Source organism: Peromyscus leucopus, chromosome 10 (assembly GCF_004664715.2).
Source record: "Peromyscus leucopus breed LL Stock chromosome 10, UCI_PerLeu_2.1, whole genome shotgun sequence".
Lineage (NCBI taxonomy): Eukaryota > Metazoa > Chordata > Mammalia > Rodentia > Cricetidae > Peromyscus > Peromyscus leucopus.
This window is the reverse complement of record NC_051071.1, coordinates 36716583-36724807: the sequence shown is the minus strand read 5'-3', so window position 1 is coordinate 36724807 and position 8225 is coordinate 36716583. Positions and strand designations below refer to the sequence as shown.

At 42.5% G+C, this 8225-nt stretch overlaps 1 pseudogene; it reads right to left on the bottom strand.

Moving 5' to 3' along the window:
- Positions 1–1842: 1842 nt before the first annotated feature.
- LOC114690922 lies at positions 1843–7918 on the bottom strand (annotated as a pseudogene).
- Between the last annotated feature and the right edge of the window lie 307 nt (positions 7919–8225).

The window sequence follows — 8225 nt, the reverse complement described above, 5'->3', positions numbered from 1 at the left end:
GCATGCAGACTTTCTATGGAACAGGCACAGTGTACTAGCTACTGTACATGCCTTTGTTAATTTGATCCTTCACCTTTGGTCTCTGGGTACTGCTCATTTTAGTGTCTCCAGAATGCATCACAATAACTAGCAGAGTTCATGCTCAGCAAATGAGCATGGAATAAGTAAATTCAACGTGTTAATTCCTCTGAAGCAAGCACTATCACTATATCATTTTTTTTAGTTTGAAAAAATTAATTTTAGTGTAATCAATAGCATTTCATGGTAACAGTTAAAAAGATCATGTGGCGATATTAAATGTGCTGATTATTAAAGACAGATATATTCATCTTTAACCTCTATGTGCTTTCTACTATAATATACAGTAATAGCTAATAATAGCAGACATTAAAGACTCCTAATTACTTGGCACATACTGTGTTAAGTATTCTCCATAGATAACCCACTCTACTCTTGTAATAACCCCATCACATAGATACTATAATTAAACTCAAGTTTCCACACTACTAAGACTCTATTTTCCACTACTGGCAAAATATGTGAGAAGATCAACAACTTAGAGGGGGAAAAGTTAGTTATTTTAGGCTCATTCGTTAAGGATTTTAGCTCATAGTTGCTTGGCTCCTGCTATGGTTAGATGTAACACAGTCCCCAAGGGCTCATGTATTTGAATACTTGCTCCCCAGCTGGTGATACTGTTAGAGAGGTTGTGGACTGTGCAGGAGGTGGAGCCTACATGAAGGAAGTAGGCCACTGCAGGCAGGTCCTTGGGTGTACATAATTCTTGGGTCCCTGCTGTCATCTCTTTGCTTCCCACACTGTGGAGTTAGGAACAAATAGCTTAATACTCTGGCCACCATACATCCTTGAGCATTTCCCATAACCATATTTTCTACCATGATGAATTTGTACCATAGTTAAAATAAGCCATTAGTCAAAATAAATCCTTTCTCTTGTAGGTTGTTACTTATCAGGTATTTTATTACAGAAATGTAGTAAGGGCACTAACACAGATGATTGGTAACAGAAGTGGAGTTGTTGCTGGCCATGTTGTCCATAGGATTTAGAATGGGGTTGTTGGAGAAATGTACAAAAGTTGTATACTGTGAGATAGACAAGCCCTAGAATCCTGTAAGTAGAGCTTAGGAAGCCATTCTGGTGAGAGTTCAAAACATAAGCATGCTGATAGAAATGTAGACAATAAAGACCACACACATGAGGTTTCAGATGTGGAATGAAACTCGATCAGGAAATGGGCTAGAGGCCATCTAGTTTGCATTCTGCAAATCATCTGGCTACATTTTGCTGCTATCCTGAAAATGGGAGTTAGGCTCAATTAAAGAGTAATGGGCTTGGTTATTTGGTGGAGGGAATTCCAAGGGAGCATATCATTCAGGCTGTCATGAGGACACTGCTCACAACTCTTCGCCAGGTTTATGGTGAGAGAGAAGAGCATGAATCAGAAAGATAAGAAAAATACAAAGTTTGATGAGGAAAGTATAGGGAACCCAGACAGCTAAAGCACAAAGGAGATACTTATTTTTTTTGTAAAAAAATTATGATTATAAAATAATTATGTCATTTCTCCATTCCCTTTCCTCACTACAAACTCTCTCATGTATCACTCCCAAGTCTCCTTCAAACTAATGGCCCTGTATTTCACTAATTGTTGTTGCATGTATATATGTGTGTATATATACATACACATTCTTTTTTTTTCCCCTTTAGAACACAGATTTATTGGCTATTGGTGAATCCTGGAAGGGGGGGGTGCTTTTCATTGCTCTAGGTTGTCTCTTCATCCCTGGGTTTGCATCCTCATCTAAGAGGGCAAGTGACATTTCACAGGCTCCGATAGGCACCCACAGTGTTATCCAAGAGTTGAGTGTTGGGGAAATGTCCAGCTTTGTCCAAAAGGAAGTAAAAGGGTCGGCCTTTGATCTTCAGAGGCAACATAGCAAGAACTTCAGCTCTGTGGGCCATGCAGGAAACCTAGTTCAAAGGAACTGTGAAACGGGTTCCCAAGCCAAAGGGGGCATAAGTGGTAAGCGTCACCTGCTGCCCTCCTGCAAGGAGCATGACTGACCGCACAGATCGGAGAGAGTAGAGAAGACCAGCACCAAGGACCAAGGCTCCCATCGTGCCGCAACCAACAACTAGCCCGGAGCGCCAGAGTGCGGAGCACAGGTCCATGTAGCCCCGGTTTGGAGCCTCCGCAGGAACCCGGATCAGAGGTCCGGACAAGGCTGCAACAGCCAGAGAGGTCCAGAAGATGCCCTGGCCGGCGCAAAACAGTCCAAGAATGGCAAAGAAGCGGGGCCGTTCGTGCTGGAAAGCAGCACATCCCCTGGGACCCCATTTTGCAAAGGCCGGCACACAGGGTGGGACCGCAGTACAGACAACAGCCCGCTGACCCGGTGCCCTGGCGGCTACATACACATTCTTAAACACAACCTGCTCTGTGCATAGTCTGTGTACGTTTACTTCTATGTAAATTTTTGGAGCTGAGCATTTGCCACTGGACAACCAATTGATGTGCTCTTCCTTGGGGAAAACCACTTCTGTTCCCAGCTTTCCTTGATTGCCTGCAGTTTGTTGTGAGGGTTGAGGCTTGATGGGCTTTTTTACTGTCTAGCTTAGCTTATCCATTGGGAACATTCTTGTTCAACTTATGTTTGGAAGTTTCAGCAATCATTGAGGGGTAAGAGGGCCAGCCAAAGAAACACATCCTGGCCCTGAACCCAGAGCCAGTGAAAGAAAGGCTTTGTCCCTGAAACCAGAACCAAAGAAACACACACTAACCCAGAAACCAGAGCCAAGGAAACACACTTTGGCTCTGTAACCAGAGGCAGTGAAAGAAACACACCCTGGCCCTGAACCTACAGCCAAACGGCTAAAAAAGGGCCAGTAAAAGAAACACCCCCCCACTCCACCCCCCACCTCCCACCCCCTTCCGTATCTCCCACCCCCACCTCCCCCCACCTCCTCCCCCACCCCTACCTCTCCCACCCAGGCATGAAAAACCAGAGCCAAATCTGTCCCTGATCACCTGAACATGAAACCAACCAATCTCTAAGCAGGAAAACCAACCAATCCCCGAGCATGAAATCTAGCCAATATGAACTTGTCGAAGTTCAAGGGGATTGAAATCGGACCAGTTCCCTCCCTGAAAATGTTCTCCCTGGAAATGCTCCACCCCTAAGAAGCCTTATATAAACTCCTCTGCCTGTTCAGTTGGCAGCTGTCCTCCTCTACCCCGGCAGAGGCAGCTACTTGTCCTGGGTTCTTCCTTCCCAAATAAATCTCTTGAAAGAGTTGTGGGTGAAGCTCTTCTTTTGCTGGTACGGAGCAGAATCCCTGCTGGGAAGCTCCCATAGGGGATCAGAGCGGAAGAAGCAACTGATACATCTGCTGGGAAACTCCCTTAAAGGAGACAAGCAGAAGTAGCAACTTTTTGCCTGAGACTGAGCAGATTGACTTGGCAGAGTGAAGCAGAAGTAACATTTTGGTCTGGAGCTGAGAAGAAATGGATACTTTGCTGGGGAACTCCCATAGTGGGGCAGAGCCGAGCTCAACTATAACAGCTCTCTCTTGAAGAAGAGCAGGATTGCAACATCTTGTGCAACATCCTGTGGGGAGACCATCTCCCAATAGACCCCATCTTCAGGTATAGCCTGACTTTCTGACAAGTTAGGATACCTTTATCTCCAGAGCTGTAACACTCGCAGGTATAGCCTGACTTCCTGTAAAGTCAGAATACCTTACCCTCTGGAGCTGTAACCCTTGCAAGCATATTGGTGAGACTTTATGGGTGTTGTTTCTGATATTACGAGGAGAGAATATCTCACAGCAAGCTCCATTATTCTCTAGCTCTCACAATCTTTCCTCATTTTCTTCAGGATTTCCTGAGCTTTAGGTGCAGTAGTGTTTGGTAAATGTATCCAATGGTACTAGTCTCTAGAACTCTGCATTTTGATTGGTTGTGGCTTTCTGTGGTGGTTGTACTGAGGCAACAGGAAAGTTTCCCTGAGGGCAAAACTTTACCCATCAATGACTCGAGGTATCCAGAAAAAAAAAATCATTTGAAAAACTTACATCTGAACGGAGAGGGCCTAACAGGATGCTATCTGCCTTTAAAAACAAGCACCTGCTTATGGCTAGTGTCCCACATGTCCATTTGTATTTACTGAGTCCTTAGTAAGGGTCCTTGAGATATTGTTTTTTTAATACTAACCAGAAATCATACTATCCCAGCATGATTCAATGGAATGACTGTAAGGTGCCACTCATTTATGATGTTTTAGCCCTCCTGAATGTCTCTCTGCTGATGCAGCAAACTGAATCAGACCAAATTGGAAAGCCTAGGTTAAATGGGCAAAGCGCTCCTGGGTGATTCCCAGGCCACAGAAAGGAGACGGGATACTAGACCAGAAGAACCACGTGTCTGTTTTGGGGGATGCTGCTTATATACCCTGTGGGAGTGGTCTTGAGCCTCTCTGGGAGAGGAGCTGTGTTTGGCGGGCTTTGAAGGGGTGGGTTTAGGGAAAGAGATGGGGAGGGGAGTTGAGGTGGATCCTCTACCAGACTCCTTCCAAACATTCCAGACTCTTTGGGTATAGGGATGCCATGGTGCCAGGGGTTGAGGTGGAGCTCCCACCCAAACAATTTAGACAGATTCCTTTTTCTAACCTACCCTCTGGCTCCTTGGCAATGTTGCTATCACTGTACTTACCATCATTTGATCCTATTTTTAGGTCTCTACCACGATTGATGTTTCATTCAGAATAGAGAACTAAAGTTGTTTTTTATTTTCTATATCAATTGTCTTGCCCATGAATCATTAAACAAAGGCTGAAGAAGTATTGGCTTTTCTGTGATATATGAGATAAAATGATTTTAAAAATATTTTTAAATACTTGAAAAAATCAAATGAAGATTTTCTGACACAATAAAAGGAAGGTTACTTTAAATATGAATGTTGATGTCCATAAATAAAAGTTTGTTGAATTGCAACTCCTGATTCATTAATTTGTTGTCTCTGGCTATTGGGACATGATTGAGTAACTCCAAAAGAAACCATATGGTCCCAAGTCTGAGCATATTTATTATCTCATTATTTAAAAATATTTCAGAATCCTATTCTAGCATATTAACCTTTTGAACAAATTATGTGGGAAGTAACTCCAGAATCAGATAAAGTCTGGGATAGAAGAAAGGGAGAAGATTTCATTTTAGTGACCTATGAACCACATGTGGTGTTCAGATATGTAGGTCTCTATGGAGGACCAGGAAACACTGTATGTAACACCAGGTCTAGCTCTTCTTTTCTGAAAATAAAGAGCAACTTCATTCTGTATCAGCTTGAAATCATCCCAGAAGTAAAGTCAGACTGTAAATTGTGATCACAGAATTATTATTGCCAATAGGTAGAGATAGGGTTTTACTGGATTGGGCTTGGGGAACTGTGGGATGATTGGTAGGAAGGAGGTAAATGAACGTATGGTAGAAACTGGTCAAGAAGGGGAAGTGGATGCATAGTAAGTCCCCTTGAAAATAGGAACATCAGTGGGACAGAGTATGCCTTTAGTTAACATTCAAGAGCATTCAATAAATTCTTAGATTTTGAAAAATAATTCAAATTCTTTCTCTAATTGAATCTTTCTGATAGGACTACGACTTCCCCGTTATCCTAACTACGTCCCAGCTTCCCCATGGACTTTCTGTTGCTCACAGAATTTTCTCAACACTGGGATCTTTGGGGTGTTTCTTTTTTCTTGGCTAACCCAACTGTCCACCATCTCATCTCACTAGCTCAGACCTCACCTCTGCACTGAACCACCTTTCTCTAAATAGTTTCTTCCCTATTATTATTCTATCTTCTCCTACAGTAGCTTTCAACAACTTATCAGAGTTCAGCTATTTTTTTTCTGGTTATATTTGGTTTTTGGGTCAAATTCCTGTCATATGATAAGCTCCATAGGATTTTTGATCAGTGTTTATATGTTCTGTATTGACATCATTAATGTCAAAGTTTACTAAACTATTATACATTTTGGAGTGTTTCTAACTTTGAAGGTGAAAACATTAGATATTATGTGGCACATATTCTGTTGTGAAAGAAAATACTTGAGTAGTTAAGAACAACAAAAGGATTCAGTGTATGTAGTAGTGGTACGGAGCTTTGTCATATAGAGAGATACCAGGCACATGTCTACTTAGTGTTTGGTCCTGGGTTAGTTCTGTTCTTCTTTTTTCATTTCCCACACCATTGCCAACACTGGTCTTAGACAGTGTTTATAGGGTTCGAGCCTCAAGCTGGCTCCAGGGACTCTTGCCTTTGGTATTCATGTGAGTGTGTGGTCTCCTTTGAAGATGAATCAGAATTGAATCTGCAACTTATGGAATATCTCAGGGGTGGTGTCAATGGCTTTCAAGGATAAGCCTTGAAAGTCAGATTTCCATGTAATGTCTTATAGAACTTTATTTGGAGGAAGCCAGGCACCATGTACTAGGGACACTCAAGCAGGTTTGAGAGAGGTCCACATGGAGAAGCGGTGAAACTTCTACACCTTGTTCAGCCCTAGACAAACTCAGAAATGAGAATTCCTCAAAATTGCCACCCAAAGTAACTTAAATATCAACGATGCTCTTAGTTCTTCAAGTGGCTATGTCCTGGGGTACTCTGTTCTAGAATAACCAATCACTGACCCACCCATCTTTCCTGTGGTCATCTGATTGATCATTGTAATAATCAGAGAGCTATTCCTCTGTTTCCTTATTTCTTGCTTTTCTGAGCAAAACCTATTGTAGTTTACCAGAGAGAACTTGACTCTACACCTGGTTCTGATGAGAGCTATTTTGTTAAGGATTGAATGTTTATGATTTCCTCAAATTCGTGTGATGAAACCTCAACCCTGGGGTGAAGGGACATTGGGCATGGTAGTATGTATAGCCAAGCTTTTAGGATACTTATTAGAATTGTATTAGGTTATTAGGAGGGGCCCTATATGAGGGTTTAGCAGCTCAATAAGAAGAGAAAAAATAGTGTATTATTCTCAAAGAGCAAATACTGAGTGGGTAAGTCAGTTTGATTTGTACTAACAAAGTATAGTAAACAGAAGTTCATTTATCAATTTTGGAAAGTCCAAGGTCACAGAGAACCATATTGGATTCTGGTGAGGAACCCTTTCTGGGTGTTTGACTACTATTTTCTTTCTTTTTTTTTTTTGGAAAAGAAATAAATCAAGAGAGCCCACTAGGATTTCCTTTAAAAGGATAATAATCATCTCCTAATGGCACTAGGTTCCAAAAAGCCAGCTCATGCACCAGGGATGAGCCCTGATCTCACTGCATGGGGGTAAGTGAAACAGTTCAAGCTAAATGACTCTCATCTATCCACAGGGCCTAGTTCAGTACCATGGGGGTTCCTCAGCTCCACAGTTCATGGGTTTCCAATAATTTGCATCATGATCTCTATTTCCCTTGCTCATAGGATTCCTCCTCTCTCTTATCGATTGGACTCCTAGAGCTCGGCCTGGTGCCCGGCCATGGATCTCTGCATCTGCTTCCATCAGTCTTTGGACAAGGGCTCTATGATGACAGTTAGGGTATTCAGGCATCTGATCACCAGAGTAGGCCTGCTCAGGCACCCTCTCAACTATTGCCAGTAGTCTATGGTGGGGTCATCCTTGTGGATTCCTGAGAAATTCCCTAGCACCCTGTTTCTCCCTATTCCGGTGATGTCTTCATTTATCATGGTATCTCTTTCCTTGCTCTCCCACTCTGTCCCTGTTCCAGCTCGAACCTCCTGTTCCCCTATGCTCTCATCCCTCATCCCTTGCCCAGAATTATCCCTCCTCACCCCCAATTCACTCATGTACATCTCATCTATTTCTTCTTTGCTGGGTGATCCATGCATCTTTCCTGCAGTCCTCCCTGCTAGCTAGCCTCCCTGGAGCTGTGAGTTGCAGTCTAGTTATCCTTTGCTTTACATCTAGTATTCACATATGAGTGAGTACATACCATGTTTGTCCTTCTGAGTCTGGGTTACCTCACTTGGGATGATATTTTTTAGTTCTATCCATTTGCCTGCAAATTTCATGATGTCATTGTTTGTCTCTGCTGAGTAGTAGTCCATTATGTATTTGTACCACATTTTCTTAATCTATTCTTTAGTTGAGGGGCATCTAGGTTGTTTCCATGTTCTGGGTATTATGAATAATATT